At 39.6% G+C, this 12,222-nt stretch overlaps 1 protein-coding gene and 1 pseudogene across 1 annotated transcript in view; one reads left to right on the forward strand and one right to left on the reverse strand.

Moving 5' to 3' along the window:
- LOC124606116 (protein gooseberry-neuro-like) overlaps window positions 1-12,222 on the forward strand; it is a gene marked incomplete at its 3' end in the record, with an annotated part of 141,136 nt that overhangs the window by 13,006 nt on the left and 115,908 nt on the right. The gene's annotated exons all lie outside the window — the stretch shown is intronic.
- LOC124607915 lies at window positions 10,327-10,444 on the reverse strand (annotated as a pseudogene).

Raw genomic sequence — 12,222 nt, forward strand, 5'->3', positions numbered from 1 at the left:
TCTTTTCCCCTGTTCTATGTTCATCGTGGGCCACATGAATATCTTTAGCCACCTAGCTGTCCTGACTCGTGCGTTATGCTCTAAAAGAAAACGTGTCCGAAGAAATCGTTTCCTTCTACCTTACAGTATCATCTTCATTCAAAAATGACCCGATCTTCAAATTTGTGGAATTCAGCGCATTTGTGCATTTAATACCCACTAAATAACTAATGATCCATGACAAACGGTAAATAAAGTCCTAACGAAGAATTGCTGTAGTATATAAACACGCTATGAACTTAGGCATCAGCGCAATAAATTATAATAAATTATATGAACAATGGCAATTAAAACAAAGATAAATTGCAATATCCCTGTTAAGCTACAGAAACACTTCGCTTTTGCTAAACATCAGTAATGAAAAACCCGCACTATGTTTTCACAATTTATGAAAATTTGTAAGTATATTTGGTTTCTCTTTATCTTTTTTATTGGAAGCTACTATGTGTCATGCAATGCCAGAAAGTTCAGTGATAAAAAATGCTCCAGATTGAAATAGTTATAATTTCACTATTAGCTGACGTGGAAGATGTTCGCGTTAACCTTTAAAGCGATTTTTTCAAACATACTGTGAGCAAACCCGGGGCAGCGCAGAGTCCAGGGGAGCGGAATGCTGAGCACAAAAATTAACACCGTCAATGTTTTACAAAAATTCGTTACTGTTCTTTCAGACATGATCAAAATGATATCTCAAGAGAAGACGAATTAGTAGCAAGTCGACCTCAATGCGGATACAGAATTTCCCGCGCTGACACAGAAAAAAAAAAAATCTCTGAAGCTATAGATTCGCTGATAGCGGACCAAAATCATATCTCTAAATAATTTTTACTAATACTTGTTGTATGCCGCTACAACAAAATTTGACGAAAGTTTCGAACTCTTAAATGAAAACTACGCAGCTTTCTAGAAAACATACGTAACTGTAAATAAGTTCCACTGAAAAAAAGAAGCAGTCTGTTCAAATTTTCTTAATTTATTGGGCAGCGGCTACATTCTGACACTGTTCAAAAAACCTCTTTAGTGAAATAGGTAATTTACAATTTTCCTTCGCAGTTGTACAATCCTGTTAGATAACCGTATTACTTATATTCAGACAATTTAATTTCAGCATTTACTAATTTATCGATAGCACTTACAGTTTTCCTAACATTATCAGTCACGGTAACTCACAGGAAAAAAACAGTTTTGCTGATAAATAATAAGAAAAAAATTGCCTCAGGTCGACATTGTCGCAAAGTAGACTACCAAGCCTGACTCTAATTAGTACTGAATCCGATATCAATAAGTAAAGCTGTTAATAACCCAAGTGTTGGCTTCAACCCGATTATAGTTCGTGTATTTTAAATATAAATTATTTGAGGTATAAGTCTTTCGCTCTTTTATATCAAAATCGAGTGCCAGTGAAAGATGGTATAATAGGGTGGCTGAGCATGACCATTTATTTTTTTAAATTTTGGCCAAAATAAAAAAGAATCAGGTCCAATTAGTGTAGCAAGGGTGCTGAGAAGCTTGTCGTCAAGCGCCCTATACATACCAACATCACCGAGTGTTGCTTTACACAGCGCAGTGCTTTACTAAGCGCGGTCCTGTTAGAAGTGGTGTACCGTTGCCTTCCTCGGAAATCTGAACACATTTAACCAGGCAGTTTCAGGAGGACACACTGTTTAACGTGGAACTAATCGGAATTCTTCGGATTAAGAAACGTTAACAGAGGTGAGGAATAGAAAAGTGGCAGATAAAAATAGTATGGATCGAATCTGTAGTCCGGCACTTTACCACTGAGCCATATTGCAAAGGAAAGTGCAGACGCAGTGTAAAATGGGTACGAGCTGCAGTAGTAACGCAGAAATGAAAGGACTGGCGCAGGACGGAATAACGTGGATAGCTGTGTCAAACCCTTCTTCAGACTGAAGGCCACAACGATAACACAAACATCCAAATGTGTGATTAAATGTTAGGGGTGTAACATTAAATAAAGCTTCTACGAAATGTTTTTGCGTAAAACCTGAAATAAAACTAGGCCTAATATCCCAATGGATTTTTGAATATTTGGGCTGGTTTAGATGATCAGCCTAACTTCTATCTCCAACGTAGCGCTCGCACCAAGGTGATGGGTGAGGTAGCCCGCCTACATCTACATCTACAGCCATTCTCCGCAAGCCACCTGACGGTGTTTGGCGGAGGATACTTTGAGTACCTCTATCGATTCTCCCTTCTATTCCAGTCTCGTATTGTTCGTGGAAAGAAAGATTGTCGGTATGCCTCTGTATTGGCTCTAATCTCTCTGATTTTATCCTCATTGTCTCTTCGCGAGATATACGTAGGAGGGAGCAATATACTGCTTGACTCCTCGGTGAAGGTATGTTCTCGAAACTTCAACAAAAGCCCGTACCAAGTTACTGAGCGTCTCTCCTGCAGAGACTTCCACTGGAGTTTACCTATCATCTCGGTAACGCTTTCGCGATTACTAAATGATCCTGTAACGAAGCGCGCTGCTGTCCGTTGGATCTTCTCTATCTCTTCTATCAACCCTATCTGGTACGGATCCCACACTGGTGAGCAGTATTCAAGCAGTGGGCGAACAAGTGTACTGTAACCTACTTCCTTTGTTTTCGGATTGCATTTTCTTAGGATTCTTCCAATGAGTCTCAGTCTGGCATCTGCTTTACCGACGATGAATTTTATATGGTCATTCAATATTAAATCACTCCTAATGCCTACTCCCAGATAATTTATAGAATTAACTGCTTCCAGTTGCTGACCTGCTATATTGTAGCTAAATGATAAAAGAACTTTCTTTCTATGTACTCGCAGCACATTACACTTGTCTACATTGAGAATCAATTGCCATTCCCTGCACCATGTGTCAATTCGTTGCAGATCCTCCTGCATTTCAATACAATTTTCCATTGTTACAACCTCTCGATATACTACAGCATCATCCGCAAAAAGCCTCAGTGAACTTCCGATGTTACCAACAAGCCTCATCTATGCTTGGGTGTGACGCAACAAACTGCCCATTTACCAGAGTGATTCATTACGCAACTTTCGATGTTTGTTTCACATTGAAAGCAGTTGTGGTCCGGACATTCCTACCTAATGTACAGACGTGAACTGTGCGTCATATGGCAAAAGAGCCACGTAAGACTATAGACACGTGGTATCACACAGTTGTTTTAGAACGATCCAGCATCCGACCGATTGGGAGGCAAAGCAACCTTAGGGTTTGCAGCAAATTAGCATGACGGACCACAAGACTGCTCCGACACCGAGAATATTACGGCACAGGTGCGGTTTGCGGATACACCTAATACCTCGCAATAATCAACAACCATCAGGAGGAGAATGTTGAGTTTTTTAAAAGTTAACATTTCGGAGACGCCAATAGACTTTGCCTGCTAATGGAGCACTGCTTGTCTTCTTTACAGATCGAAAAAGAGACTGTCGCTTTCAGTCACAGAGGAAGTATGATCGTTGCTGAATAATACGGTCTCTACAAAGCAGTAGTATTTTGTTTATTTATTGACCTCACTCAGTAAGTTTGTACAGCCTGCCTTTAAACGATAGTAATATAAGGCGGCAGAGCAAACGGCTGATTCCCTGAGGCACTTTTAGCACTTTCTTACTTGGTGAGCATCTTCCTACGAACTTTATTGCAATATGACGGTTCACCGACAGTTCACCTTCTTCCTTGTGTGACGGACCGTCTATAGGCGTAAACCGATACATGAAGCCCTCTGCATTCCGGTTAACACATTGGACTATAGAGCCGGCAGCATGTTTCTAGACTGTTGCCACTAAAAGGGTATAAATCCGAAGTCTCTTGTTCCTCAAACAGAGACAGATTGCAATACTTTGCTCACACAACGACAAAGCACGAGCACTTGTGCGATAAAACGGAAATCGCTTGTTTTGTTAAAGCGAAAATTAGCAGTGCCATTATCTTGAAGTTTAATTAGTTACCCTGGTATTGAAGAGAATACAGGCGTGTAGTACGTTTCGACCCGAGCCACATCATCAGGTGTCCACTCAGTACACATTATGATTCACACGAGTATTAGTCATTTACATTAACTTCTCTTACTTTAGTTAGTGGTGGTTAGTTACTGGTAGTTACTGATATTCACCTTAAAATCACAGACAGTATACGCAGTTCACAACATTAAAAACTAAAATACTTGTAGCAGAAGTTCAGTGTTGGCAGTAAACAGTAGCGACAGAGTGGCTCGATTTGGCTGAACGACAAATTGTAGTTGCTTTCAGCTTAATGTTAACTTATGTTTGGAAGTCATCGTCTTGCTGTGCGGAATAAAATATTTATCGTAGTTGTTCAGTAAGGAAAATCTGATCTTGTATCCGGGGGGGGGGGGGGGGGGGGCATTAGTGATATAACAGTTAAAATAAAAGCATTTTCTGAAATTAATGCTCTTCGTGCTACGCCGGGAAATCTCCACACACACACACACACACACACACACACACACACACGAAAAAACGAATCCAAGATTACTGATGCGTCAGATACACTGCAACAATCTATCCGCTGAACGTCGTTCTTCTTGGACGATTTTTACCGAGGGTCGGATCTCCGAAACTTGCTCAATATTGGCCTGAAGTATCACCAAACTGCCGTGTCTTGTTAACTGATTTCTTCTTTTAGTGAAGTTGTGCCATAAATGTATATTTTTCCCAATTCGATTCAGTAAATCTGTATTAGTTATTCGGTCTACCAACATCTTCAGCATTAACCTGTATCACTCTTATTTCAATAGCTCCTGTTCTCTTCGTGTCTTAGCTTCTTATGGGACCCGTTTTACTTCCGTACAAAGATGCCAAATACTTTCAAGAAGGGCTTCCTAATATTTATTTATATTCCTGTTAATAATTTTCTTTCTTTTTTGGGAATGATTTCCTTGTTGTTGCCAGTTTGCATTTTATATCCTCTTTATTTGGTCCATAGTCGATTGTTTCGATGACCAAGTAGAAAATCTCATTTACTAGTTTTAATGTCTCATTTCTTAACGTAATTCCCGCGGAATCTTCTATTTGTTGATATTCATCTTACGCCCTCTTTTCAAGACAGTATCGATTGCAGTCCTTTGGCAATTCTTGACAGAATTAAAATGTCATCGGTATTCTTCTTGGTTCTCTTTACCGCTTGCTCATTGTGCTGATTGAATAACATCAGGGACGGGCAACAAACCTGACTCATTCACTCCCCAACCACTGATTCCCTTTCCTGTCATTCGACTCTTATAACTGCAGTCTGTTTCTGTACAAGTTGTAAATAACCTTCCGATCCCTTTGTTTTATTCCCGATAGCTTTAGAATTTCTGATAGTGAACAAAACTACAGTTTCTGAACTCTCCCTTTCAGTGTAATACACTACGAACACACAGACGACACCTTTGGCTAGTCTAACAGCAAATCTGTTCACAGCAACGCGAAGTGGACGTTCCTGTACTCGGCTGAAAGGTTAACATACTGCACGTTATAAAATGTCTCGTCATTTTATGGCGTGATGCGGTTTTTCAATCGCCCTGAGTAAATTGTGTCATTGAGCCTAATCTCTAGCAGCCAAAACAATAAACAACAGGGGCCCCAACAGACTGTAAAAATTCAACTACCTAGAATTGGCAGAAGAGTAGAAATGGTTTAGTCTACATTTGAGGTATTTGTAAGGGTATAATTTCGACGATAATGTTATCTAAATTGCAAATGAACTCTGTGGCCATGCAATTCCATAGTACCAGTTGTTTCCAGAGCTGAAATAATACCTTAAACGTCACAAAGCAAACTAATTATTGATAAGACAGTCACTGCAAGTCATATATCTGAAGAGCCTGCATTTTAGAACGTCCTAGAACACGACTGGAAGGTCAACATCAGCGTCAAGCTTGTCTGTAAACAGAAGGGTCCCGACTCAAAAACATTGCGCACTTTTGCGTTATGTTGGGAGGTGATTACTTGAATAACAAGCATTGTGTCTATCATTCAGTCAATTATGCGACTACACAGTTGCACAACACGCGATACATCAGAACCATCACAGTGCATGTTATGCATGACGGCTTACCCGACAATATTAGCTGAAAAATCTGACTTTTCTATATCTACATCCATAGCATGTAAATCAATGTGAAGTGCGTGTCAGGGGTACTTCACAATGTACCACATGTTATGGTGTCTTCCCCTTCCAATCGTTTATGGGGCGAGGGAACAACCACTCCTCAAACGCTATTTCGCTTCCTGTCATTAGTTTACGTTTTCACAGTCTCTACAGGGCATATGCTTAAGGACTTGAAAAATATCTGTAGATTCTTTGTTAGATACTGGTTCTCGAAACTTTCTAAGTAGGCTTCCGGGGGATAGTTGCCATCTGTCTTCAACCGTCTGCCAATTCCGTGAGTCAAACAAACCTGTGACCATTTTTCCTGCCCTTTTTAGTGTACTTTCAATATATCCTGTTACTTCTATGTAGGATGGGTCTCACAGGCTTGAAAAATATTCTCTGTTTTGTAAGTAGTCTCTCTCGTAGAATGATTGTATTTTCTCAGTATCCTGTCAACTAGACTACGTCATCCGCCTGCTTTACGAAGCAAATGTTCCAAGTAGGTTCACAAAAAGTTTCATTCTTCTCCTGAAAAGAATAAAAAAATTAGATACGACTGTGAAAAACTTTTTGAACGCCCTTTGTAGCTACAATTGATTAGGGCCTATAAGTTATCATTCCATTTCATACCCTCACAAACTGTGTCACATAGATACCTTCATGAGTTGATTGTCTCCAGTTATCAATCATTAATACTGTAGTCATAGAATACTACTTTTCTGAGTCTTGAGAAATACACAGTTTTATATTTTTGTACGTTTCAACCAAGTTGGCTATCTTTGTATCACTCTGAAGACGTATCGAGATCTGATTGGATATTTGTGCAGCTTTTTCAGGAAGTACTCCATTATATGTAACTGTATCATTTGTAGAGAGTTTGAGGTTACTGGAGTTGCCCTGTACCAAAACTACGGTTCGGTAGTTTTTATTTACTACATAAATGACATAGTAAATGGTAGGATTCCGGGTATTATTGGTAGCATTGGTAGGGAAAGAAACATAAATGAATCTGTAACAAAGAAACAAGGAGCCGACAATTTCTCTTTGTTTCTTGTTTGCCCGGTTGTTTGTTTTGCACATAATTAGAGCCACACATCATTCAGTGTTAGTCCATTGTGTGTTTTATATCCTCACAAAATATAAACTAAATTTTATGAGTAACAAAAGTAAGTTGATCGTGTAGTTTCTGCACTTGTATGTAACCAAAGCAATTACTTTTGATGCAAGTACAGTTCCATCATGATCAAAGGCAAGAGTTTCCTGTTATTATTGCTAAGCGCGTAAGTTGTTTATGAATAACAGAAACATGTTTGATATAAATTCGACGAAGTACCGAAGCGATATTTGATTTTTTCTTTTATTTTACCTTTTTGTTGAGAAAATGGCGTTTTCTAGCACTATGTCGTAAATATGTATTTTTTGCTTTATTTTTGCTACAACATCCCTCTGTTCCACGTTACAAATCAACAATTTTTGAATAAAACCTGAATTAAACGATGACAATTTCAGTTTTGCTACAAATACTCTTTATTGTTAAGTAACAAACAGGAGGATAACTATGTAGAACAAAAATTCTCTGTACGTTATGCAGGCCTCACTCTGTTTCTAGGCTGTCTACCGCTTCCGGTTTTTAGGGAGAATATGGTAAGAGATTGATAGCGTACATAAAAAAAGCGATTCTTATGAGGTAGCCCCTTGTAGGTATGTAACACATGTAATGTACAGGTAACACGTGCACAACATTTAACTGTTAGGAATAGTACAGTAGTGTACGCGTACTTATGACAGTTTACAGTAGCCTACAATTGCAGGGGTTACCATTACTATGTGCAGCCTAGTCGTTAATATACAACAGGAACAGCAAGAGTCCCAACGCAATTCCGTGGAACATGCCTGTTGTTAACTCCCAAGTCTGTCGATGATTCTTTTCGTAGACATTGTGAAGATAAAAGTAGACTAATAACAGGCCATTCTTTGCAGACTTTATTTTTCTTTCGACTGGGATGAATCCTTAACATATGGTGCAAGAAAGTACCCTCTGCGTCACACTTTTAATGATTAACAGAATGTATATGCCTATACAGATGAAACTTCTTTGTATTAAAGAAACTGCTTCTACCAGTTAGCTGTACTTCCTTACTGTATTGCTGTCACACAAATTCTGAGTACGACCACAGAACATTTTTGCAAGGGCGTTTTAGAGAATTGTTGCGGTCATTGTTTTCATTTACACGCATACAAATGAAACCCAATTTGAGGGCACCTAGATCAGAGAACGTGGTCAGGGTCTGTAGCTTCAGCAACGTAGCTGTAGAAGAAAAGAAAAGAGAAAAAGTGTGAAACAATAAAGGAAGATCAGTGATGCATCAGTGTAGATGCAGGTATCAAATATTTGTAACCTCACACTTATTAGCAGGAAATGGGCAGGAAGAGGGGCGAAGAACATTTTGGAATGACTCAAATCACTTCTCTAGTCACAGGAAATAAGGTTGAGAATTGGTTATCAAATGCTAAAAAAATGAGGGGAAGCAATTATTACAGGAATGGTAGAAATTATTAAACACATATAGAAGCACTGTACCTATTTCATGATGTTGGTTCATCTCTGTAACTGTCAGTTATGTTACTTGAAAAAGTAAAAGTATACTGAAAAAAGATATCAGTCCCAAAATTCACCAACGATGTAAGAGATATCATCTAAAGTAAGGAAGAGTCAAACCACGAAACGTAATGGACAGTCTGCTCGCGATAGAGCTCGGGCAAAGAATACACCAAGTAATAACGAAAGTGATAAGGAGTAGCAGACGGGAAGAACTGCGGATTAATTCACTTCGTGATGGAGAAAAGTACTACAGGAAAAGTGAAAGAATAGTCCTATGCAGGAAGAAAGTTTACACACCTCAGGTAGATAGAAGGATAAATCAGAATGCAGTGTTATAGGAGAAAATTAAGTGAACAAGTAATATACAAAATGAATAGCTTCTAGAAAGCATAGGCAAGGAAAGAAAGTTCACAATAAATCTGCATCAACTGTACAAACGAAGATTAAACTGTCTGAAATAAATCATTGAGGACAAGGGGCGATATCAGGTCCGAACATATTAAATATGAAGGTACGGAGGACAGCAACAAAATACTCAAAGTTATGAGGACGAAAAGAAATCTAGATCTCCTTTTATACAACTTCAAGGTACTAGCTTCTCTGAGTAAAAAATTACCGCAACGTCGAAACAGTTGTTATGAGATTGCAACATTAGTAATAGGCAGTGAACAGCTGCCGTGATTCTTGTACAACCTTGTTGCTTCTTCTAACATACATTCTGGTGTACTGCAGTTCCATTCTTCTAGAAATGAAGAAATGTTTGCTGCTTTCGTTTTCTTCCTACTTTCCTGTAATCAATTTCGTATAACACTTGTATTTGTGTTATCTGGACAAAGTTTCATCATCATAAACAGAACACTGTTATTCCTCAGACAAGTATGTGGTTCCTGTTAATCATCCTTGTTCACAGAATGCAATGGAAAAGTATCACAGTGCTGCATTGCTCAGCTATACCACCAGCGACGGCAACCACTTCTGCAGGTCTTTTACATCTGAGGGCTGTACCATTACTTTGTGTTTGCCGTAGTACATTTTGCTGACTGGTTATTACAGTTTTTCTTCAATGATGTAAAGTTACTGTCACTGAAACAAAGTTAATAGGTGTAACAAACCGAAAAAATGTTTACGTTATAATTCATTAACGGGCCGCCGGGTCCCTTGAAGCAATGTATTCAGAAAATAGCCCTGCATAGCCTCTGAAATTTCGTTTCTGAAGTCCGTTTTCAGCTTGTAGAGGTAAATAACTTCAATACATGATCGTGATCTTCATACTGCCTTCTGTAGGAGGCATATGACAAGCCCAAAAAGTAAATGACAATCTCTCGGTTATGGATTTCGTCACGATAATCTTAAATCACTGATTATATTTAAACCACTCCGTCTACAGGCCACAAGTGGCCCATCGGGACCATCCGATCGCCGTGTCATCCTCCGAGGAGGATAAGGATAGGAGGGGCATGGGATCAGCACACCGCTCTCCCGGTCGTTATGATGGTATTCTTGACCGAAGTCGCTACTATTCGGTCGAGTAGCTCCTCAATTGGCATCACGAGGCTGAGTGCATCCCGAAAAATGGCAACAGCGCATGGCGGCCTGGATGGTCACCCATCCAAGTGCCAGCCACGCCCGACAGCGCTTAACTTCGGTGATCTCACGGGAACCGGTGTATCCACTGCGGCAAGGCCGTTACCTACTGATTATATTTAGTTATACATTTATTTATTTTTACATTTTCCGAAGGTCTTATATTTCTGAGTTACCAATGTACCGCTCATGCATATAATTAATCCGTTAAATCTTTTAGTGTCTGTACAAAAATTTGTGTGTTTGTGTGTGTGTGTGTGTGTGTGTGTGTGCGTGTGTGCGTGTGTGTGTGTTTGTGCGGGCGGTGATTCTTTGATAGCGAAGTAGTAGGCGTTTGAAAATGAAAGAATTACGTTACTCATCAAACCCTTCTCTCAGGTATTGAACACAACAGCGGGAGAATGAAAAACGTGAGAATCAAGCGCGGCTCTGAACGCGGTAACTTGTGAGGAAGAGTTCGGAATGTTTACCCCAGAACAGATTATTTCCATATCTTTGAAATACGGCAGTGAGAGATAGCCTTCACGGTGGCTGCTCATGAGGGTCCAGTGTGGTCCCCTCCCCGGTGCGCATCCTCTGTAACGATAGCCACACAATGGGCGGAGACAGCAGCCTTATCTACGCCGGCTATCTTGCGGGGGTGGTTGCGGCTGACACCGATACGCCCCCGTGTTGACAGAACCGCCAGGTACCCTGATAACATCGCAACATGCCCCACTGTTGGCTACGCCATATCCCTTCTTTGTAACCCACCCCGTGGGGGAGGCTCGACGTGGTATTACAGTGACATATCACTAGGATGGGCAAAGCTGACTTCCAGGCAGTTACCTGTGCGGGCTTTGGTTTCCTCTTAAATGTCGCATTACTCGCATTATTATGCATGTGGCATTTATTATTATTATTATCACAAATCTTATAAATGAAAACAAGAAAGGAAAATTCTCAGAAAAATCTTAGGACTAAAATATGATAAAGAATTTTGGAGGAAAAAGACATTTCAAGAGACCTAGTTACAGAATAAATCAATAATATCAAAAGGAAACGGCGATTATAGTTTCATAGTCACGTATATAAACGGACAGCAACAGGTTCACTACAAAAATTCCTACACGTAGCCTTATCAATGAAAAAGCGCAATAACTGGCATTCATGATAAACAATCACAAAACACAAACTTGCTGAAAGCCCTATCTGAAAAATGACCAGAAGTGCGTACAAAAAGTGAACGGAGAAAGAGATACTGAGAGAAAATAAGAAAAAAGTGCTGAATTAGTTCGAACGCGCTCCTTAGTCGGACACAACGAATCAATTTTTTTCCAGTTTTGTCACAGCAGACGGCAGTTTCCGAATTACTGATACTTCAACACAATAATGTGATTAAACACGTTAATTTGCGCTCAGGGCTGTCCATATTTCTTAATTTGTTTCTTGTCATTGCAACTTCGAGTCTCCCTCACTCTCAAGTAACAACCACAAACGCAAATAGGCACACAGATATAAACAAGGCAACTATTCCAAACTTCGAATTAGTGCGAATGGGGCCCAATGCAAAATATATATAGTTATCTTTGAAATTCTGAGGGTAGCGAAAGGTTATATACACAATTTGAACGAGAAACAGACTGCAGCTACAATAGTCGGACGACATGAAAATGAGGTAGTAGTTGAGAAGGGAATGAGACATCATTGTAGCCAATCCCCCTAGTATTAATCGGAACATTGAGCAAGCATTAACGGAAACCAACGATACATTTGGAAAGGGAGTTGAAGATCAGAAGAAAAAAATAAAAACTTTGAAGTTTGCCATGACGTAAATTTGTGAGACACAGAAAAGGAGTCGGAAAATCAGCTGAGCAGAATAAACAGCATCTTCAAAAGTGCTCAC

The sequence above is a fragment of the Schistocerca americana genome, chromosome 3 (genome assembly GCF_021461395.2).
Source record: "Schistocerca americana isolate TAMUIC-IGC-003095 chromosome 3, iqSchAmer2.1, whole genome shotgun sequence".
In the NCBI taxonomy this organism is placed as follows: Eukaryota; Metazoa; Arthropoda; class Insecta; order Orthoptera; family Acrididae; genus Schistocerca; species Schistocerca americana.